The sequence below is a fragment of the Panthera pardus genome, unplaced genomic scaffold (assembly GCF_024362965.1).
Source record: "Panthera pardus isolate Hobbes unplaced genomic scaffold, ASM2436296v1 HiC_scaffold_2, whole genome shotgun sequence".
NCBI classification, from domain to species: Eukaryota; Metazoa; Chordata; class Mammalia; order Carnivora; family Felidae; genus Panthera; species Panthera pardus.
In genome coordinates this window covers 145,801,091-145,825,601 of record NW_026526765.1, presented here as the reverse complement: position 1 = coordinate 145,825,601, position 24,511 = coordinate 145,801,091, and the positions used below count along the sequence as shown (strand labels likewise).

The window sequence follows — 24,511 nt, the reverse complement described above, 5'->3', positions numbered from 1 at the left end:
ATGGAATAAAATCTTTAAATACTGAGGAGAAAGTACTCATGCTAAATGAGGCTCTGTGCAGCATGAAATTATCATAGTAGAGTAAGGATGAAAGAAAGTCGGGGGCAAAATCTAATAGAATTTACTTCTTACAGATTCTTGCTGAGAGAATTACAAAAGCATGGGCTCCAGCAAGAGGAAAAGTGAATCCAAGGAATGGAGTGGGATATAAGCAATAGCGGTGAGTAAAAATTATAGTAAAATATGTGGTTTTTTTCCGAACATAAAACATGGTGATTTGATTGAAAAAAATGTTAAAAATTAGGTCAGCTACATTTACTTCAATTGGACTCTCCCCTTTGCCTGTGGCTTCAACATTTTCAACCATTAGCTTTTTCAACCATTAGCTTTTTCAACCATTAGCTGCTCATTCCTGTCACTAGCTGACTGCCACTATGCTAAGAAAAGATAAACAGTTGGAATATTGATAACTTGAGGAAAAAAACCCGAGAAAGTAACTTTTCATTTATCTTTGTAACCCCTGAGAAAGCTCATTCAGTGCTTTGAAAAGTTGCTACTGTGAAGAAGGTGCTCAAAAATATTTCTTGAGTGAATAAATATGTTTTTATTTTAACGTTACGGATAGTTTCCTTTGAAAGGTGGCACTTTGGTGTGGGATTAAGTATCAGCACAGAGAATTACATCCTTGGTTTGTTTTGACCAGAACACTGTGATAAAGATGAATCTATAATTAAAAACAAATTTCAATGTCAACCTTTTAAAGAACTTAATGGCAAGCGTCAATGAATACTTTTTGGGGAGATGGTCTTCTGTGGGATTCCCTTTTTGGTCCTTGAATACATTGATATTAAGTTACAAAATACTTTCTGGTTTTATCTGGAGTATAACAAAAATGGTTCTTGGTTGAAAAGGAGAAACATGTCTTTGAAGATAAAGTTCTTAAGGAGGTACTACTCTTTCTGGGTATGTCACCTGGTTATTTTTATATGTAGCAGATAGACACAAGCTTCTCACCTTCCCTTGCTCAGTCTAGAAGCAATTTCTGAGTCCAGACTGCACTCACCGCCCTATTATTTATTTAGGGCAATCTCAAACATTGCTTGCCAGCGCCATCCTGGTGGTAAAATCCTCACATTGGCAAACTAAGGGTAATTCTCTTACACTTCTGCCCCCCACCTAGCTTGCCAGCACAGTTGGGTACATTTAAGGCACTGGCAGTAATAGTCAAGGTCCTTGGTTTAATTTTCTGATTACGGTCATCCCCCCCCTTATCTGCAGGGGTATGTTACAAGACCCCCAGTGGGTGCCAGAAACAGCAGACAGCACCAAACCCTACATATACAATGTTTTTCCTATATATACATACCTATGATAAAGATTAATTCATAAATTAGGCATAGGGAGACATGAAGAAGAAAACTAGCACAAATTTCTTTTTCCCTCGCCATTCCATGGAGAGAAGATTCACTCTTAACTGCAACATGTGATATTTTTTTCTTAAGTTCAGAACTTTCCCCTTTTCCCTTAAAGGAAGCACTTTATGGCTTTTCTTTGGCATATCAAATTGCTAATATGACTACTCTTGTACTCTGGGCCGATTATTAAGTAAAATGAGGATTAATTAAACACCAGCACTGCATACTGCGACAGTCGATCTGATAGCCGAGATGTTAGCTAATCACGACTAAGGGATCGATAGCGTCTCCAGCATGGATATACCGGACAAAGGGATGATTCACATCTAGGGCAGGACAGAGCAGGCTGGTGTAAGATTTTATTGCACTACTCAGAATGGCTCTGATGTGAAATTTACAACTTTTCTCTTTCTGGAAATTTTCATTTAATATTTGCAGATCGTGGTTGACTATGGGTAACAGAAACCACAGAAAGCAAAACCGTGGATAAAAGGGAGCTATTGTACCTTAGAGAGGCATGACTCAGGTCCATTTCTCATGGCTGCTGAGTCCGAGTGAGACATTTTTCAAAGCCAGACTTTTTGTAAAGCGGGTAGTTCTGGTCTCAAAATAGGTGTTTATTTGTTACTTCCTGCCAAGTCCCTTATCAAGAAGTCCCAGTCTTGTGCATGTTGTGTTACTGCTTCATCTGGAGTTTGTGATTCTGAAACTAGTGATGTGGCTTTTTGTTGAGAGTGAGCTGTCACAGGGAGTCTGTATTTGAACTAAGATATTTAATCCCTTAGGGTAGGGTGATGAATGCCAGGGCTTATAATCCAAAACCAGAGATCTAACTCATTCTTTTAAACAGCTGTATAATGTTTTGGGGTGCCTGGGTGACTCAGTCGGTTGAACATCTGACTTCGGCTCAGGTCACGATCTCACGGTTTGTGAGTTTGAGTCCCGTGTCAGGCTTTGTGCTGACAGCTCAGAGCCTGGAGCCTGCTTTGGACTCTGTGTCCCCCCGCTGTCTCTGCTCTTACCCCACTCACTCTCTGTCTCTCTCTCCTTCAAAAATAAATAAAAACATTAAAATTTTTTAAAATTTTTAATGTTTTTATTTATTTTTGAGGCAGAGAGAGACAGAGCATGAGCAGGGGAGGGACAGAGAGGGGGAGACACAGAATCCAAAGCGGTCTCCAGGCTCTGAGCTGTCAGCACCGAGTCCGATGCGGGGCTTGAACTCACGGAGTGTGAGATCATGACCTGAGCCGAAGTCGAACTCTCAACCAACTGAGCCACCCAGGCGCCCCTATTAAAAAATTTTTTTTTTAAACAGCTGTATAATCTTTCATGGTGGCTGGTACTTACTAAGATGATGCCTATTTTGTTGTTGCTACTGTTAATAATAGACATTCTTGAACAACTCTTCTTGTGTAAAGGAAGAAGCCAAGTCAAATCACAGGTGGGTATCTAGTTGCTGCAGACACTACTGAATTTCTTTCCCTTTAACCTGTTCGTTTCCCTGATCACTCAATCCAAAACATTTCTTATTGCTCTTTGACAGTTTTGTTTTATTGTTTTGTTTCCCTGGTATTTTACTCAATTTACCTCTCGAACGCAGGGCTGTTTAGGCAGAGACTTTGTCCAGCTTGCGATATGCCCAACGGTTATAGCAGTCAATAAGTTTTTGAATGAGGGTTGCCTGGGTGGCTCAGTCAGTTAAGCATCTGACTCTTGGTTTTGGCTTAGGTCATGATCCCAAGGTTGAAGGATCTACTCCCACCTCGGGCTTTGCATGGACAGCATGGAGCCTGCTTGGGATTCTTTCTCTTTGCCTTTATCTCTGCCTCTCTCTCTGCCTCTCCTCAGCTGTCTCTCTCTCTCTCTCAAAATAAATAAAAAAATACATGCATTTACTAAGTTACTGAATGAATATATGCATGCATGCAAGTGTGAATGAGAAACGTACAGTATCTTCCTACCTCCTTGGTTTTGTTTCTGCTGTTCCCTCTGCTAAAAATGTTGTTCCCTCTCAAACTGTGTGTAACCTTCAAGACCCATTTACTCCTAATCCATGAAGCATTCCTGCACCCTCTTCCTGTCAGAGACAATGTTCTCATTCCCTCCTGCCTCCAGGGGGCTCTGTACTACAGTCCTCTGCTGGTACCTCCTTCCGGCTTCCACCATAACAACATCATGAGTTGTCCACCCAGCTGTGTTCCCAGTAGACTGCAGACTCCTTGAGGGGAGAGCCCATGGCCATTCCTCTTTTTGTCCTCCAGAACACACAGATCATTGTGCCTTGCACTTGACAGAGTTTTTCATTGAATTAGAAAATTTACCCTATGTACCTTCATACTTTCAGTAGCAGGCTTAGTAGAAAAAAAGAGAAATTTGGAACCCTTAAGGACCTCAGGGTTCTTTGTCCGTGTAGAAACAAACACAAGGCGGGTAGTGTTTATTGCAAGCCTGGGCATGGGGGAGACAGCCTTAGGAAGAGGGATACCCAGTTGCTGCTTGAGCTGTAGCCAGTGAACGTCTCAAAGAGTCTGAGGCTGGGAAGACGTAACTTCTAAGAAAGTGGGTGCACAGGTGCATTTGACAGAGCCTGCTGCTTCCTACCTTGTGTTTCATTTGCAAGTTAAGTGTCCACCCCTGGGTGTGGTTGTTAGCATTACAATGAGAGGGGAAGTTAGTGATAGGTCAGACATGGGGTTCACTGTGGCTCTGACTGGTCTGGACTGGTCTTTGCAGGAACAAGGCTGGTTATAAACTGGGCTCTGAAGCTTGTTTCAGTCTTGTGGCTTCTGGCTCCCTGGTTGTGTGAAGCACCTGCCAGGTGGGCTAGAGAAATGGGTTATCGGAGGGGGCCTGATGTTTTCTTCAAATTTCTATTCTGTCAAAGAAGTGCCTCAGAAAAGAAAACTACAGGCGGGCAGGCAGATATTCAAGGAGCTTTCCTTTTGAAATAGTTTGAATTTTTAAGATGAGGGCCTAGGGCAACCTCATGCCAAGATAAGCATTTCTAGGCAGGCCCCTCAGAATCCTTATCTGTCTCAGAACCCGGGGAAAAAACCTACACAAACCTATGAAACCTAGTTCTTTCCACTCTGGGCTGTATGATAGTGTTTTTGAATGAACTTCCACATACCTTTCTCCTCTTGTGTAAATGAGGATTAGAATTCCTAACCTGCAAGGTTGCAGTGGCTCTTAAACATAAAACATGTACAAGTGAAGGGCGCCTGGATGGCTCAGTCGGTTAAGTGTCTGACTCTTAATCTTGGCTCAGATCATGATCTCACCGTGGGATCTAGCCCTGCCTTGGGCTCTGCACTGTCAGCTCGGGATATTTTCCCTCTCTCTCTCTCTCTCTCTCTCTCTCTCTCTCTCTCTGCCTCTCCCCTGCTAGGGCTTTCTCTCTCTCTTTCTCTCAAAATACATAAATAAACATTTAAAGCAAGCAAACAAAAAAAAACATGTGCAGGTGAGGTACCTGTGAAAACTATGTATGAAGCCTAGTTCTTGAAACATAGTAGATGGGCATTTGGTGATTCATTCATTCATTCAGTAGACATTTGAGTGGATACAGTGTGCCAGACACTGAGGAGGAGGATGATGATGGTGATGATGATGATGATGATGATGATGATGATGGAGGAAGAGGAGGAAGTAATGGAGGAAGAGGAAGGGAGGGAGGAAGGGAGGAAGGGGAGGGGGAAGAGGAAGAGGTCACAAGCCTTTGTAGAATTCCCATTGATACATGCTTGTAATGTGGGGAAGGATAAAAAACAAGGAAATACATTAAAATTTTTTTTTAACATTTATTAATTTTTGAGAGAAAGAGACAGAGCATGAGCTGAGGAGGGGAGGAGAGAGAGGGAGACACAGAATCCAAAGCAGGCTCCAGGCTCTGAGCTGTCAGCACAGAACCTGACTTGGGGCTCGAACCTGTGAGCAGTGAGATGATGACCTGAGCCAAAGTTGGATGTTTGACTGAGCCACCCAGGTGCCCCAAAAATACATTTTTATTTAAGTAATTAAGAGGTTTGAAGTTCAGATATACACTGTGTTGGAACAATAGAGTTCCAGTCTTGAGATGTCCTTTCAGAAGCTTCTTTAAAATCAAGTTCTGTTTCACTGAAAAATGAATAAACACAGAGCCCCTTCTCCTTATAAGTGTCAAAATAAGGAACATGTCAGAATAAGGAACAAAATAAGGAATTACTTTTCAGGTTCTGTTGGGTGATGGAAACTATACTTCTATATAGTTTATTAGCATTGGAGTATGAGAGAAAATCTTGAATATTGCATTTACCAAAATAATAAAAGTAAGTTTAGTGACAGCATTTCAACTTTTAAAAATGTTCTCAAGCAAAGAAACTTAAAAGGCAGTCAGCTCAAAATGTATAACATGTAACCCTATCTCATTCTTTGAAATAAAATCCTGATATTGTATTATTCTACTTCTGGCAGAAGTCCTGGTAACTGTCAACAATTAGAAAAAGTTTATTTTATTATTATTTTTTTAAATCAAAACACAGATCAAATAGCAGTATAATGCCTGGAATTTATATTTAGATAATTTCCTTTATGTTACTCCATTTCTGTATGTCAGTGGAGCTTTCTTACTCAACTTCTTACTTGGAAATTACACATTCATGATTTTCCACCCTGTACTTTCTTCATTATTTTATTTGGGGTTCAGAAAGTGCAGAATGTTGTCAGTCATACACAAGGAAAAAAAATGACTTTTGGGTTTATATGATTGATGTAAAATTCATATTATAGCTTTCATTTTTTTACACATAAAATTTGTCACTTAGGGATCTCTTTACAAATGTTAGGATTTTTTACTGTCAAACACAAAAGACAGTAACAGCAATAAATTATCGGTGTCATGGCATGTTAACCTAATATTTACATATTAAAAAATTAAAATATATATATATATTTTTTAATAATGTTAAAAAGAGAGAGAGAGAACAATCAGGAGAGGGGCAGAGAGAGGGAGAGAGAGAGAATCCCAAGCAGGCTCTGCACAGCACAGAGCCCAATGTGGGGCTGGAACCACGAACTGTGAGATCACGACCTGAGCTAAAACTAAGAGTGGAAGGCTTAACCTGCTGAGCTACCCAGGTACCCCTAGAATACATTTTCTGAAAATAACAATAAAATATAATAGTTCAAAGAGAAAATAATTTGATTTTCTTGATTATTTAAATCACTGCATTGAGTATTGAATTAGTTAATTAAATAATAAAAAAGTCAAGCTTTAAAAATAAATGATTGGGGAGCCTGGGCAGGTCAGTTGGTTGGGTGACCAACTTCAGCTCAGGTCACAATCTCATAGTCCATGGGTTTGAGCCCCACGTCGGGCTCTGTGCTGACAGCTCAGTGCCTGGAGCCTAATTCAGATTCTGTGTCTCCCTCTCTCTCCTCCCCTCCCATGTTCATACTCTGTCTCTCAAAAATAAAAACATAAAAAAATATTTTTTTAAATAGATGATTGCTCTAGAAATGAAAACAGATTTACTGATCCTTTCTTAGAACTTGAGATGAAAATATTTTCCATTGTGTTACTCAGTGCTCATTTTCATAGAATTCACACGATGGTGATGGCTTCTTTGTAGAATTTTGATTCCTGGAAAATGTGAACCACTAGCTTGTTTTCTTTACCACCTCTTAAGATTTCTGCAATAACCTTTTCCATTTTCTTCTTTTGATTTTGTTATTTAGGAGCTCGTGACTTAGTATTCAAACACTGCAGGTACATTTCTGCTGGCATAGTTACCTCCCCCCTTTCCCTATAAGTCCCTGCTGTACATCTTTATCTTTACCACCTCCTACACTCTTGTGTTTCACCTGCAAGTTCTTAGAGTTGTTTCAAGTCTTTTGAATTTAGAAAAGGCTTTTCCTTAATTCTATTGGCTGTTAATTGATGTAGTGAATGGGGATGTGGAGGCATCAGTTAAATATATAAATTTTTTTTAAGCAAAGCAAAATAACCTTGTTTTGTTCAGATTTAGTTAGCAGAAGAAGTCTAATTACTATTATGGTACTAGTGGAAAAGAAGCAGTTGGACCCTTGAAACATGGGGCCATCTGAGGCAGAGGGAACAGGGAAAGAAGACCCATTTAGAGCCAGAAACAAGGGTAGAGGTTGAAAAAAAGATGGAACCGGGGCACCTGGGTGGCTCAGTCAGTTAAAGTTGCAACTTCAGCTCAGGTCATGATCTCAAGGTTAGTGAGTTTGAGCCCCACATCAGGCTCTCTGGTGTCAGTGCGGAGCCTGCTTCAGATCCTCTGTCCCCCTCTCTCTCTGCCCCTCCCCTGCTGGTTCTCTCTCTCTCTCTCTCTCTCTCTCTCTCAAAAAATAAATAAACTTAAACAAAAAATACAACTAAGAGGTTGAATTCTTTTGAGCTGGATTGGCAGTTAGTTTTCTCCTTTGAATGTAGTTCTGAAACAGAGTTTTGAAGGGTAAGTTTAGAGCTAGGGTCGGATTCTTCATTTCCGAGAGATATGGACACAATAAACCCAAAGAATAGGGATGCCTTTTTTTAAAGTTTCCTGGGGAAATGGGTCTGTGCTTTGATTTTCCATGTGTGCCACTGATGGTAGATGACACTGTGATCAGATATGCTGACAGTGACCACCATGGTCACATTTATTAGGCTTTCGCTTCTAATATTTTTCTCACCCAGTGTGAATTAAGTTTACCAGTTATGGTTTAAAAGCTGTGACCGCCAATTAACAGAAAATTTAGGCTAGGTTGCTTTGTTGAATTTTGTGCCATTAGGAAAGGTGAATACTCCAGGGCCATGTCCATAAGTGGATGACTTAATCCCTTCATAGTCCTCTTTTCCAATTTCTACCATCCCATGAAATGCCTTGCTTTTCTGTTAATACCATGTACTTGGCATTAGGCTGTTACAAGTAGATCTGTAGGAAAGGATTGAGGACTTGAGGCCATTAGCATCTGAGTTGGCAAAAATATATTTAAGTTAATTGAGTTCCAAGTATTGAATTCGTGAAAAATACAATTTTAATCCACTGATTTCACTTTTTAAATACTTTTAATCTTGTACTGATATCCCAAAGATAAATAATAGTACAAAACTTGTGGGAATCCCAGTATTTTTAATTTCACTGAGAATCTGTGTTTTGAGTTAAAGTGGAACAGGGCATATCAAAGTGAACCATTAAGCTAAGAGGCTGCCCTGAATAGAGAATTAATGGTCTAGTCTCAGCTGGAAATAGGAACAGGGTATATTGTCAATCCTATTGGTCCTGAGTTATTACGTTAAATTTAATTCTAAATTAGCATTATAAAATCCTTAAAAACTAATGGTCCACCTTAAATCATGCAGTAGTCCTTTCTCTTCCTTTATAAATTATAAAGATTTCATTTGAAAACATAACTAAGTAGTCAATGGTAACCATCAGGAATCTTTTCACATTAGCATATTGCTTTCCTTTGGAAAAAAAAATTTTTTTTAGTGTTTATTTATTTTTGAGAGACAAGGAGAGAGCAGGGGAGGGGCAGAGAGAGAGGGAGACAGAATCTGAAGCAGGCTCCAAGCTGTCAGCACAGAGCCCGATGCAGGGCTTGAACCCAGGAACCATGAGACCATGACCTGAGCCAAAGTCAGAGGCTTAACTGACTGAGCCACCCAGGTGCCCCATCCCCTTGCATTATTCTAATTGTGTCTCATGCTGCTGAGTTCTGAGAAGCCTCTTGAGTTTTTCAGACACTTCACTGATGTACATCTCCTTAGAATGTCTACTTCTTGTTACAGTCTCCAAGATGAACTTTAACTTGGCTATAGCATTATTGTTTTTGTAAGCAGTCCATCTTTTTTAAAAATTGTTTTTAATCTTTATTTATTTTTGAGACAGAGAGAGAGACAGAGCATGAGCAGGGGAGGAACAAAGAGAGAAGGAGACACAGAATCCCAAGCAGGCTCCAGGCTCTGAGCTGTCAGCACAGAGCCTGATGCGGGCTCGAACCCACGAACCATGAGATCATGACCTGAGGCAAAGTCGTATGCTCAACTGACTCAGCCACCCAGGCAATCCATCTTGATCCCATCCATTTGACCTTTTACATTTTGCCTCAGTCGTTATTTATAACAGTAGCCTTTTACTTCATAGTGACCGTGTAGCTTGAACATTATTGAAGATGTCAACAGTTCCTGAAGTTTTTTTTTTGAGTCCTACTCTAAATTATTTTCTGAAGTGTCTTTTACCTCCTGAATCTTTACTTTATTTGGCAATATTTTTCATAGGTTACATGCATTTGTTTTCTCTCGCTCTCAAAGTATGCACAATCAGAATTTCCAGTGAACAGAGAGGGCTGACCTTGACCTTGCCCTTTGTCCACATGTGTGATGGAAAGTTTCCCTTCTCCAACAAACAGATTGGGCTGGAGGGCAGATAGGTAGTTTCTACTTAAATTCTAAGATTCAGTCATGTATTTCATATAGCATATTCTTTTGTGCTCAAACACCATTTTCTTTCTTTCCCAGGGCCTTGTTATTTGATTGTATCAAAGAAAAAACAGTATGGAAGAATGAGGGGATTTCTTTATTCACAGTTCCCTCACCCAGTGAGGTGGGGTTTGGATCCAGCCAAAATGCACTGTGCTACTAACTTCACAGTGATCAGGGATCTGCTGTCTCGGTTTGTGTGTGTTGAGGGGCTGGGGATCATGGAGGAAAGAGGGGTGGGAACAGTGGGCAATGACAACATTCTGTTTACCCTAAAGCATAGTATCTAGGGGTCCTAGCAGGATGCCAACCTAGGGAGATGTTTGCCTCCTTGGGATGGACTGAGGAACAAACACTGGTCCACTGCCCTGGTCTCTTCCATTCTTTTTAAAGATGGTTTTCATATCATAAAGCAAGTTCATATCAAAAAGCAAGCTTTTATGAGCTAAAGCTTGGAAAGGAGTTTTTTAATCTGTCTAGATTTGCACTCAGTGAATTAAACATATTTACGACCCACCTGGGGGACAATGAAGACACTGCTCAAAGTTTCACAATTCTCTGCAAATGTGAATGTTACTCTGAGAGCTGTGTTTTCTCCTCTTCTGTCTCTTAAGAGCAAAGGAAGATACCCAGGACATCATTTCAAAGTCACCCCTCTGTGCCCCTCCTGCCCCCAAGTAAATTGGCTCTCTCTTTCATCAACACATGATTAACCTAACTACCATTCCCAGTAAAATAGCACAGCTACTCTCCTGAGCATGTTTATAAAATATGCAAATCTAACTTGTCCTTTGCTTCATTATTGCATCCATTATTTAGTTTCATTATAAAACATTTGAGGGTGAGCAAGGATAATTAATGCAATTAAATTTCCATGGCTTAAAAATTCCCTAATTTTAGTAAATGTTTTAATGGAACTCTAGCACAAAAATGAAGATGAAATTCATTACCTTCATTATAACAGTGCCAAATAGAACAAAATAATTACTCTGAAACTCCAGATCTTCTATACGCAAACTTCGATTACTTAATAGATAGCCTCTAAACTACACATATGGATTGCCAATGTCTATCCATAGTTCTTTTTCTGTGGTTCCAGATGCACAGACTTAGGGAAAGGGGGACGGGGGAGACTTAGCTATTCGTTTGTTAAGGAATTAGATCTGTATCATCACCTTGCAGCTTGCCTGAAACATCACTGAATGTGCATCTCAATAATGTTTGCTTTTTTGTCTACTTTGAGATTAAATCCAGTCAACATCTCTTGGAAAACTATCAGGTATCAGACACCGTACTGGTATTTTCATTTATTTCCTAAGGCTTGCAAAAGTTGATGGAGAAACTAGGGTATAAAAACTTTGGGTGATAAGCTCAAGTTACCAACATGGTCAGAGAAGAAAACTAGTCCGAGTATAAGGTCACCATGCTGGTGTCGGGGATGTAAAATGAGAAGTGGAGTTGCATTTAAGACCTGCTTGATTTGAACTGTTCTGTTCAAACTTGCCCTCTCTAGGTGGCCGGTATGTGTTTGTAGGTATGTAAACAGCCCTCCAATGGATCATAGATAATTTTCTCCTGTTTGGGTGTGAAAATCCATTGTTTTCCTTCAATTGGGTATGGTTTACCAGTTGTATTCTTTGGGCCACCTAGAATAGTTCTTTATTTATCTTTCCCAAAGCTACCAACATTAGCAGAGAATAGCTAATTTCCCCTTTGATATTTAAACCTAGAGTACCCAAGTGTGTATTTGGTGTACCTCTGGAGGGATAGAGAAACAAGTTTTGCCTCCATTGTTTTGGTCTGAAAATCCATTGAGCTTCCTTAATGTTATTTTTCCTTTAGACCAAAGGCGCAGACCTGGATTAATCACAGTAGTAAGGGTTCAAATCACATGTCCATTTTTGGTCCGTAACTATCTATCTAAAATCAGTGAGCATCTTGAACCCAGAACCTAAAGGAAAAGCTAAGACCTCAGAGAGAGTGACTGGCCCCTAACCAAATGTCCTCAATCCCTTTGCCTCCCTTAATCCAACCTAATTATTATCTTGAGTTATGTGTTTATCATTAACCTGCCTTCCTCTTTGTATGTGAAATACATAGCTATCACTTCCATGTGGATTACACATACATGTTGTAAAAAGGAATATCATGCTATATGTAATTTCTTGGGAAATAATTTTTTAAATAATATTCCATTGCCAAGATCCATCTGTATTTTTCGGGTCACTATAGTCAGGTTGTTTCAACTTCTCTCAAATGAACTATATTATAGTCATCAGCTCTCCAATGGAAGATCACTATTCACTGTAGGTTCTTTCTGTAGTGAACAATGCTGGTACAAATACTCTCTCTCTTTTTTAAGTTTATTTATTTATTTTGAGAGAAAGAGCAAGAGCATGAGTGGGGGAGAGGAAGAGAGAGAGGGAGAGAGAGAATCTCAAGCAGGCTCCACTCTGTCAGTGCAGAGCCTGACGCAGGGCTTGAACCCATGAACTGTGAGATCATGACCTGAACTGAGATCAAGAGTCAGATGCTTAAGTGACTGAGCCACGTAGGTGCCCTGCTGCTACAAATATTCTTTTTTTTTTTTTTTTTTTTTTTTTAATTTTTTTTCAACGTTTTTTATTTATTTTTGGGACAGAGAGAGACAGAGCATGAACGGGGGAGGGGCAGAGAGAGAGGGAGACACAGAATCGGAAACAGGCTCCAGGCTCCGAGCCATCAGCCCAGAGCCTGACGCGGGGCTCGAACTCACGGACCGTGAGATCGTGACCTGGCTGAAGTCGGACGCTTAACCGACTGTGCCACCCAGGCGCCCCTGCTACAAATATTCTTGAATGGGAATTCTGTCACACATGTGCATATTGTTTCTCTTGGGAATATATTCATAAGATTGACATTTCTGGGCCACAGGAATTATATGGTTGTTTATCTATAGGAGATAATGTCAAACTGATTTCCAGTATGACTGAAGCATTTCTCATTGACCCTTTAAATTGTTTAGTGGTCCCTTGGATATATGCAAACATTGATACATCCTCTGATAAATATCCAGAACAATTATTCAGTGAGTATTGATACATAGGCAGTGGGCTGGGCTTTGCCCTAGAGGCAAACCGATGAATCATTGTCAGAACCCCTCTCCTCAAAAACTTCACCATCTGCAGGGCTCCTGGGTTGCTCAGTCAAGTTGGTAAAGTGTCTGACTCTTGATTTCAGCTCACTTCATGATTTCATGGTTTGTGAGATCGAGCCCCACATTGGGCTCTGTGCTCATAGTGTGGAGCCTGCTTTGGATTCTCTCTGTCTCTCTCTCTGCCCCTCCCCTGCTTACACCCTCTCTCTCAAAAATAAACTTAAAAAAAAAATACTTCACCATGTTCTTGAGTCAAACCTTCATTTCATGGTGTGGGTTGAAACAATTCTCTCTCTCTCTCTCTCTCTCTCTCTCACACACACACACACACACACACACACACACACACACACACAGAAAAATAGTCCTGGTTCTGCCTCTATGTGTAAGAAAGGATCTGGGCAAGACATAGAAGTTCCTAGAGCTTCTGCAAATGGAAGGAGCTAGAGTAGACTCAAACTCTGTCCTGTGGTGTCCTTGCTCTGTGTGTCTGCAGAGGTGTGCATGTTGGAGACTATTTGTAGCTGAGAGTGAAGGTATGGGAAAGAGGGAGGGGATGAAGAGACAAGACTGGGGTCCCAGGAGATCCTTCAACACCATGAACAAAGCAGTTTTGTTCTTATCACTAAGTAGTTTATATTTCATATTGATAAGCATAATCAAAAGTGTGAAACACACTGGAACAGGTAATCTCTTAAGTCCACTTCTGCCCTAATACTCTGTGATAATGTATTGTATGATTTAGGGTAATTAATGCTAGCTGCTACAACAGATAAAGCCCCAGATCTCAGTGGTTTAGCCTATACAGATTTATTTTTTTTTCATTTTTAAAAAATGTTTATTTATTTTTGAGACAGAGAGAGACAGAGCATGAACGGGGGAGGGTCAGAGAGAGGGAGACACGGAATCTGAAACAGGCTCCAGGCTCTGAGCTGTCAGCACAGAGCCTGATGCGGGGCTCGAACCCATGGACCACGAGATCATGACCTGAGCCAAAGTCAGACGCCCAACTAACTGAGCCACCCAGGCGCCCCTATACAGGTTTATTTTTAACTCTCACATGGCTATGGGTTGGCAGAGGCTCTCCTCCATCAAGTGATGTCTCAATCCTATCATGCTGTACTCTCACCCTGTGGCCTCTTAGGTTGCAGCCACATAGGGAGGAAGAGAGGAATGGAGGAAGCCCATCCACCTTTAAGTGACTCAGTTCACAGGTGATTCTTCAGCTCACAGCCCATTGATTAAACCAAGTCACATGACCCCAGCATCACCACAAAGGAGGCTAGGACATGCTGGGCAAGACAATGAATATTTGGTATACAGTAACTCTAGCACATGTTCCAAGTGAGAGAAGCATGTATCAGATGCAAAAGGGCAGAATCATCGGAGTAAAGATGAAGTACAGTTGAAGCCCAGAAATTTCCTCAGGAAAGGCAACTTTTGTCCTTATCCTCATACAAGTTATTATTTAAAAATTGTTTTTAATGTATTTTTATATTTGAAAGGAAGAGAGAGACAGAGATATAGAGCATGAGCAGCGGAGGGGCAGAGAGAGAGAGAGAGGGAGAAACAGAATCTGTGTCCAGGCTCTGAGCTGTCAGCACAGAGCCCGATGCGGGGCTCGAACTCATGAACCGTGAGATCATGACCTGAGCCGAAGTCAGACTTTCAACTGACTGAGCCACCCAGGCGCCCCTCAGTTATTATTTTTTTTTTAAAGATTTGCAATACAATCCTTCATTTTCTTTTGTCTCTTGGGAAATAGGCAGTATTCCCAGAAGGACCCATATTGTTCTTGCTTTTAGTGTTGAAAGATTTCTTTTTTCAAAATTGGGTTATTGGTTTCTATTGCACTAAACTTCAATTTGAAAAAAATTCTAAGGTTCTACCATGAGGAGCAGGTACAGCAATTGAAGTTAATTTGAAATGTAATTCCACTAACCCACCTCTTACCAGCCTGAGCAATCTATTTCCTTTTACACAGATTAAAATGTCAAGTCCTTTCCTCCTAAAGTATGTGTCCCTGTTTTCCTCTCTGTTGGGCTGAGATGAAGGAGAGCTGAGTACAAACAGTCTTTCTGGCCATTTTTTATGTGACTTAACTGTGTTTTTTAAGCTTGATGATATTGTCTTTACCTTTAGGTCTGTGTCCCCTCTTTGGTTGGTACAGCATGCTGCGTGTGTGGTTCACTGTCTCCAACAACAGGTTCAATTTTGACTTTGTTGACGACAAGGAGGGGTTCAAAGCTTGCATCAGAGGCAATTAGATCATTTCCGGGAAGGGACCCCTGCTGTGAGAGAGTGTGCTCTTCTGGGGGGGGGGGGCGGGGGGGGTGATTCTGATGAGTCAAAGCAAATAAGAGCTGAATGGACAGAAGCCTGTGCCTGGTGTGGGTGTCCAGCTAGGGAACCCAAGATACAATGACGAACCTAGTGATGCAGGAAATGACTGACATTAGGGTGCATGGCTTAGTGGCCTGATTAAAAAACCACTGGAGAGACTTTGAGAAGGAAGAGAGGGAAAGTTGTATGGTGTGAAGAATAAAGACTAGAAAGGAGGTGCTTATTAAAATATGGAGAGAAATATCTTTAGGACCTTAAAAACTGACTTCTGTGGAGGAAATGATAAATTTGTTTTCTGACCTTTATTTGTTTATTATTTATTTATTTTCACTAAAAAATTTTTTTTAGTGTTTATTTTTGAGAGCGAGAGAGTGAGAGGGAGATGGGGAGAGAGACGGAGCGTAAGTGGGGGAAGGGCAGAGAGAGAGGGGGAGACACAGAATCTGAAGCAGGCTCCAGGCTCTAAGCTGTTAACACAGAGCCTGACGTGGGGCTGGAACTCATGAACCGTAAGATCATAGGGCGAGAGAGAATCCCAAGTGTTGAAAATGCAAAGCCCCATGTGGGCTTGATCCCATGACTGTGAGACCATGATCTGAGCTGAAACCAAGAGTTGGACGCTGAACCCACTGAGCCACCCAGGCGTCCCCAAAGATGGTCTTTTGCAGTGTTAGTGAAGTAACTCTCCAGTGGTTTTCTGGTGGGACTTTGCTCTTCCCAGTCATTTATTTTACCAGTTTTCTTGAAGAAACCTGCTGAGAGCTTTATTTGATGCCACAGGTGTTAAAGCCTTTGAGTCATCAGCTGCAAACACCAAACAAACCAGAGCCATGGGAGATATGAGAAAGATAATTAGAAATCTCAACTTTTTGAAGCAGTAGACTGAAATAATTTTATGGTTGAATTCTAACTAAACATTTTAAAAATGTAATTCCTGTTTTCCTTAAATAATCTACGGGATATTTAAAAAAAAAGGACACTTCTTGATTTTAAGAGATCAGTAAAACTTTAATGCCAAAACTTAAGGGAAATGATACCTCCCCCAAGAAAACTCAAGATCATTTTCACTTATGAATATTGATGTGAAAATTTAAATAAAATGTTAGCTTATCCAATCCAGCCAGGTTTAATAGAATATTAGAATAAAAATCTCTGAGTAAGTGAAATTTAATTCAGGAATGCAAGCATAGTTCAACATTAGTAAGGCAAATACACTATATTAAAAAATGTTTAATTACAATTATGTAATTGCATCATAATGTGCCACTGATAAATGTTATATTTATATATTATATAACATTAGAGGTACTGATATGATTCATCAGTCATTCCTCATAAAAACTTATAGAAAAGAAGGCAATTACTTAACATGGTGAAATTATTTATATAAATACATACTCTTATTATTGTATTTAAAAAAACATTTTCAATAAAATTATGACTAATACAGAGATATATACTTATCACTACTGTTATTCAGTACTACTTTGACAATTGTGTTTAATCAGGCAAAATATATTTTTAGGCAAAATGTTTTTTAAATCCTTGAAAAACGTATAGTGAAAAGAATTTAAAAATTGAATTTACTGATAATGTAATTATACTTAAGATCTCAAGAGGTTTATTGAGAATACTTAGATATTTGGGGGATTGGTAAAACACCATATATATATATATATATATATATATATATATATATATATATATATGTAAAAACACCATATATATGTAAAACAAACACCATATATATATGTAAAACACCATATATATGTAAAACAAACACCATATATATATATGTGTGTGTGTGTGTGTGTATATATATATATATATATATATATATATATATATAAAACACCATATATATGTAAATAAAAATTAAAGGCTTTTGTGCAAACTAGTATCTAGTTAGTACAGATTATTTTTGGGAGAGAATAATTTGTGTATGTGTCTGTATGTATCCTGATCCAAAGAAAAACAAAAAGCATAAAACACAGAAAAAAACCCTTAATTATATAGAGTATGAAATATTTTCAAAGTACTTAATAAGACCCAAACAAATTGTAATGTCTAGATAAAAATATCTAATGTCACAAAATAGCAGCCATTACTATTACATTACGTAGTACATAAATCAACATACTTCCACTCAGTGTTTCAATGGATTTATTTTTAAATAAGTAAAAATTATATTAAACAATTCTCACAGTAGGATAAATGCTTAAGAGTACGAAAACATTTTTTTTAAGTTTATGTTGAGAGAGAGCAAGTGAGTGGGAAGGGGCAGAGAGAGGGAGAGAGAGTCCCAAGCAGGTTCATCACTGTCAACGCAGAACCTCATGTGGGGCTCAGTTTCATGAGCCAGGAGATCATGACCTGAGCTGAAACCTAGAGTCAGATGCTTAACTGACTGAGCCACCCAGGTGCCCCAAAGGATACAAAAAATCTTAAATAAAAATAGCAAAAATAGTCATGACTTAACAGAAGTTAAAATGTACACAGAGCTGCTGTAATAAAAACAGTGTTCTGTTTCCACAAGAATATAAATAAGTGGCTGGGTGGAACCTAAGATATTCCCAAATGCATTCGAGTATACATGGGAAGTTAGTGTACAATAAGGATAAACTTTTCATTCAGTGTGTAAAGGATGATTTATTTAATAAAGATTCTTGTCCTGTGGAAGAAAAATGCTAAGGCTCTTCCACAGGAACAAAAATGTAATCTGTTTTGAATGTTCAAATGTAAAAAATATTAGAAGAAAATTTATGACAGTATTTATATCAGCTGAGAGTGTGAAGACCATCAAAATGAGACATGACACAGGGCGCCTGGGTGGCTCAGTCGATTAAGTGTCTGACTTCGGCTCAGGCCATGATCTCATGGTCCGTGGGTTCGAGCCCTGCATCAGGCTCTGTGCTAACTGCTCAGAGCATTAAGCCTGCTTCATATTCTGTGTCTTCCCCCCCAACCCCGCTCTCTTTCTCTCTCTGTCCCTCCCCGACTCATGCTCTCTCTCTGTTTCTCAAAAATAAGTAAATAAACATTAAAAATTTTTTTAAAAATGAGACAGGATACCCAGAAAGCTTAAATATATACATATTGCACTATCAATTTTTTAACCTGTGTGTAGGTATTTAAAACCATGAAGTATCTGAGACTTTACCAACTTGCAAGCTAACGTGCTAGCCTGTCACCATTTTACGGATGCTCACAGAAGGTATGTTTCCTGCTTCAGAGACAAAGGACTTCATTACCCAAAGGAACAGCAGTAGCCAGAATATTGACATTTTCTTTTACCTACTTCCAGAGACCTAATTCCCACTTAGGAAAGTGGAGAATGTCAAGTAACATCTGTAAGCACTGTGGGGTACAGGAGAGGTACCCTGAACTTAGACACCCTGAGTTCTTTATAATGGACAATGAGCATGTGTACCTTTTGCTCCAGTGTGGAGTACTATCTATACTATATATATATATATACGTATATATATACATACGTATATATATATACACACACATATATATATATATATATATATATATACGTATATATATATATACACACACACACACATATATATATGTATATATACACACACACACAGAAAGAATATATAATGCATATTAAATTATACATATTTAATATGCATTATATATTCTTAATATATATTATATATATTATATTAATATGTATATATATAAATTTAATATGCATAGTTTTGACCCAGAAATTCCATTTTGGTAATTATATGTGACAGATGGAAATTCAGTTCTATGTAAATATCTGTTCACAAGGATATTTACATAAACGTTGTTCACAGTGACAGGAATTGAAATACAACCTGAATGTCCATCAAAAGAAGAATGGTTACATCAATTTAATTATTTCTCTATTCAGTCCTTAGACCAATGTTAGCTCTATTTGTATTGAACTGGAGTGAAATCTGTGTTATGGTAAGTGGAAGAAAGGCACTCAAAGTAACTGTTAGAAAGAGAAAGACAGGGGCGCCTGGGTGGCTCAGTCAGTTAAGTGTCCAACTCCTGATTTCGGCTTAGGTCATGATCTCACAGTTGGTGAGTTCGAACCTGGAGATGGGCTCTGTGCTAACAGTGTGGAGCCTGCTTGGGATTTTCTGTCTCCCTCTCAGGGGTAGTTAAAAGTGACTGTACCATTTTCCTTTTTGAGCAGGTGGCCAACAGAGTCCAGACCAGATAGGACCATCAGTGGAATTTTTGGACATAATAGCTAGAAAGACCTATTGCTTGTTTCTTTAAAACAAGAGAGAGAGAGAGAGAGAGAGAGAGAGAGAGAGAGAGAGAGAGGGGCACGCCTGGGTGGCTCAGTCGGCTAAGCGCCCAACTTCAGCTCAGGTCATGATCTTACGGTTCATGGGTTCGAGCCCCACATGGGGCTCTGTGCTGACAGCTCAGAGCCTGGAGCCTGCTTCAGATTCTGTGTCTCCCTCGCTCTCTGCCCCTCCCCCACTCACACTCTCTCAAAAATGAATAAATGTTAAAAAACATTTAAAAAAACAAAACAAGAGAGGGAGAGAAAGAGAGGGAAAGAGAAAGAAAAGGAAGTATGTGGACTTCCTCAGACACTAGTCCAGACATGTCTCCTTGCTAAAGTTTGAGATGGTAGCACAGCTTCCTGGTGTTGTATTTATGTTTTCCACAAACTGTGCTGCCTGAAGCTGTACTTAGGTTAATATAGCAGGTTGTGGGTCTCTAAAGTCATAAATTCCAATTCATTTTCTTATTGGGTTGGCTTCTTTAAAATGGTGGCTTCATTTTGGAGCTCCTGTAACTGCTGGGTTATTCTGTAACTCAAAAATAACTCGGAAAATGAAACCCTTAAATAAAATAAAGCAAAAAAAAAAGTTAATTGCTGTCAAATTACTCGGCATAAAAGCCAAAAAATAATGGGTCTACAATGTATATGCTGTTTAAAAAGAATTGTCAATTAATGGGCTCAGCCAGTTGCAAACAAATTCATCAGACAAAAGCAGGTGCTGATAAAATATTTAAGCCCTTAAAATAATAAAGGAAGATTAAGGTGTCAAAGTTGATGAAAATAAACATTCTGGGGTAAAACCAGGATAAGTTTCTTCCTTAATCAAAAACGCTGGTCCTGCTGTCACCGTCGTGGCGTTTGATATGCAGGTGAAGGAGGGGGAGAGGAGTTTGGGTGTCTGGTCAGACTTATAATGGCCTGAATGGTAGCAGGATTATTGATGGATGTGCTCTCTCTCTAGGCAAGTAATAAAACACCTTGCAATTGTGTAGCATTTTATACTTCAGCCAAAGCCTTTCACATATATTATTACACTTAATCTTCTCGAGACTGTTGTTACTAACAAGAGGTTCGGAGAGTAAGATGAATTGCCCAAGTTTACATGGAAACTGTATCAAAAGTAGATTTGCTAATTTTCCCCGCATGGCCTAGGTTCACCCACAGGACACCTGTGTTTTTGTTTAAAGCAGCTCTGACGAGTTGTTTTTCTTCCAGAACGATTTATCCGCCGGAAAAATAACAATATAAGCAATTTTCTTGACGAATTTCAGTATTCTTTCCCAAAAAAAGGGGGGGACCCCAAAAACCCATAGAGCTGCCTGAGATGATCCAGTTCCAAGTCATTCAGTTTATACATGAGGAAAGCAAGGTCCAGGATGGTTAACCAACTCTGCCAAGGTGCATTTAGCATGTTGGAGAAGAGTCTAGAATGAATTGACATACTGTACACACCCAGGCAGGAAATGATCTTTCCGTTCTCCTGGACTGCCGCTCATCACCTTGTCACCCCATTTGCCCACGCCATCTCTGCTAAAACTCCCAGGGAATTCACTCTTGAAGGTCAGTTCGGTTGACTTGGTGTGGCCTCCAATCCCTCAGGGATATTAAAACCTACAAACAGATTTGGTAGGCTAGAAATGATTTCTTACGGCATCAGGGTGATCTTTAGGCTTTAATACAACATCATGATTTTGATTTCTGGTTTTCTCCAATTTGTTGGTTGAGTTGTCCCTCATTTTAATTCGTACCTTCACGAGTGCCAAGCCGTCTCTCTAATTCTGTCTGTAAAGCTGTCTCCACGCTTCTTCCAAAAGTAGCTCTCTCTGTAAAACTGCCTTACTGGGGTGTCCAGGTGGCTCAGTCCGTGGAATGTCTGACTTTGGCTCAGGTCATGATCTCACAGTTCGTGGGTTCAAGCCCCGCATTGGGCTTGCTGCTGTCAGCACAGAGCCCACTTCAGATCCTCTGTTTCCTTCTCTCTGCCCCTCCCCCACCATGCTTGCTCTCTCAAAAATAAACAAACAGTAAAAACAACTGCCTTGCTAAGTACTCAAGTATTTCTTGGAGCGCAAATGTATCCCATATTAAAAAGACCAGGCTATACAGTCATTTTGTTTATGCCCATAAAAATACCTAACAAATGTAATTTGAGGTGATTATATATCCTGTTTGGTAAAATTATTTTGTGATTCCATTTGGCATTGAGGGCAGTCTAAACTTTTAGGTAGAGATAAATGGTGTTTTTGAAATTTAGGAAAGAAACATAATGTCAAGGACATTTTTCATGTCCGAATTTCTGCCTATTATAATGATGTATTTTGGCCTCTGAACTGAATTGTTTCCAGAGTAGAATAAATCATTGAGAACCCAGAAAGGCTAGGCAACAATCAATAATTATGCCAAGTGAAGTCAACATGATCATCATGTAAAACTAAAAAAATCTAATATTTTGTATCCTCCTGAGTTTGACTGTACATTATTTTAAGGCTGATTAAACAGAAAAACATTTGTGATCGTCATAATCCCATGGAGATTTCCAAAGCCGATTGGTTTTTAACTTTCAAATGAATTACTTTAACTCCATTTAGAAGCCTCAATAAGTAATGCTTTTTGTCATCTGACATAATAGTAATTTCTAAAACCTAAGTCAATGAATTACTGGAATGTTCCCAATCGATAAAGAATAAAATGAACACTTTTGTTGGAATAGACTTTCTCTGATTTGCAAAATCATTCCAAGGGCCGTAGTTGAGCAAAATGTATGTTACCTGGAAATGGTTAAGACACTATCATTGGCTAATGAGTAGGATCAATGATTGATGGGAACCAAATGAATGAGGAAGTATCTTTGCTGACCTGGCCTGTCATGGACAACTTCCTACACCTGTTTGCTTCCCCCTGCTGTTACTTGAAGAATGAATCTGTCACCCTATGCCAATAAGCACCCCCCCAAAATCCATTTGGATTAAAAGGGCACTATAACATTGGATTATTTAGATTTTGAACTCTGGCTGTACTATTGGCAGGCACCAAAAAGCTAGCAAAGTGCTGGAAATGTCGGCCAAAGTGAATAACTTCTGCCCTCTTGAGTAACTTCTGAAGCCATTTTCATTTTTATTTTTTAAGTTTATTTATTTATTTTGAGAAAGAGAGAGCGAGCGAGCACGAGTGGGGGAGGAGCAGGGGGCGAGAATCATAAGCAGGCTGCGTGCTGTCAGTGCAGAGCCCTACGCAGGACTCGATCTTGCGAACTCGTGAGATCATAACCTGAGCTAAAATCAAGAGTCAGACACTTAACTGACCGAGCCACCCAGGCCCCCTAAAGACATTTTTAATGAGAGGACCAGGAGTGAAGACAGATTTAGGGTCCACTTTCTAGTTAAAGTTGTCTATCCAGTAGTTAGATCAGCTGCAAAAAATCGTTAAATCAATCACCTAATGTTTTTAGTAGCCTGAAGTTGCTAAAGACATGCCTGCACAATCCTTTCTCTGATGGAGTTTATCCGACATTCTTGAGTCCTTATGTAAGGGTAGATTCAGTTCCCGCTCTGCTCCAGCAGGAGTGTCTGGTGTGATGTCTGCAGCTGTGCAGCATGTAAGGAAAAGACAAGGAGTCGGTGGGCGTGGCCGAGGTGTAGAACATCTTCGCTTATTTGTGAGCTGTGTTCACTCCAAATTTCTTTTTTTTTTTTTTTTAAATCTTTTTAAAGTTTGTTTATTTTGGGAGAGACCATGCAAGTGAGACAGGGGTAGAGAGAGAAAATCCCAAGCAGGCTCCATGCTGTCATTGTGGAGCCCCATGCAGAGCTCGAACCCACGAACTGTGAGATCATGACCGGAGCCGAAGTTGGATGCTTAACCGACTGAGCCACCCTAGGAGCCCCTGTTCACTCCAATTTTCTTAAGAAACTGGTCATGTACAATTAATGAGAATATTATGTCTTGAGTTTGGAAAAGACAAAAGAGAAGCCAAAGAAAGAAAAGAAATGAGAGGACCAGGTATAGTGTTTGTCATGTAGATCTCCCCTAGTCTAAGACAAAAGAGGCTGTCAACTAAAACAGCAAACTGTGTAGGTGGTATGCACTTTGCACAGTAGAGTAGGACCATAATAATAATGAGTGTACAAGCCAAAAATGTACATAGAGATCTTAATAATTGATGGGAAAAATTAAGATGGTCCCACGATCGTTCAAAATTTTGGTCAAAACATCAAAAACTCTCTTACTGTTGAATAGAAATCCTTAGAGAAATTAAAAAAATAGCACAACTTGGGGCACCTGAGTGGCTCACTTGGTTGAGCGTCTGACTCTTGATTGCAGCTCAGGTCATGATCCCAGGGTCGTGGGATGAAGCCCTGCATCCGGCTCTGTGCTGACAGCTCAGAGCCTGGAGCCTGCTTCAGATTCTGTGTCTCCCTCTCTGTCTGCCCCTCCGCTGCTCATGCTCATGCTCATGCTCATGCTCATGCTCTGTCTCTCTGTGTCCAGTGTTATATTATTTTTTGTTTCTTTGCTGTAGTTTCATCTTGGTCGATCGTCCCCTCTGTCCATTATCATTTTTGTAAAATGTCACATGGGTTTTTCCCTGGGGGAAAACTACCTGCTTTGCTGTCTGTGTGTGAACTGAATACCACATGAACAGTGACCAACCAATGACAGGCTTTGGGCCAAGTGTCTCTGTGATCGGTAGAGGTAGCAGCAAAATGTTCAAGGGTACATTGTACACTTTCTTATGGTTTATACACTGTGGTAGCTGTGTGGTCGAGGGGGCTGGTGGTTTTTAACCAAACCATGGCAACAGAAATCCATGTGTATCTGAACCATGCCAAACTCAGACTGCTTGCATTATACTCTAA

The 24,511-nt window shown here is 39.7% G+C and overlaps 1 protein-coding gene across 1 annotated transcript in view; it reads left to right on the top strand.

Annotated features, from left to right (window-relative positions):
* KCNN2 (potassium calcium-activated channel subfamily N member 2) overlaps nucleotides 1-24,511 on the top strand; it is a 467,760-nt gene that overhangs the window by 181,819 nt on the left and 261,430 nt on the right. The window contains exon 2 of the mRNA XM_019469623.2: nucleotides 135-220. The gene's annotated coding sequence lies outside the window, so the exon portion shown is untranslated. The remainder of the gene's footprint in view (nucleotides 1-134; nucleotides 221-24,511) is intronic.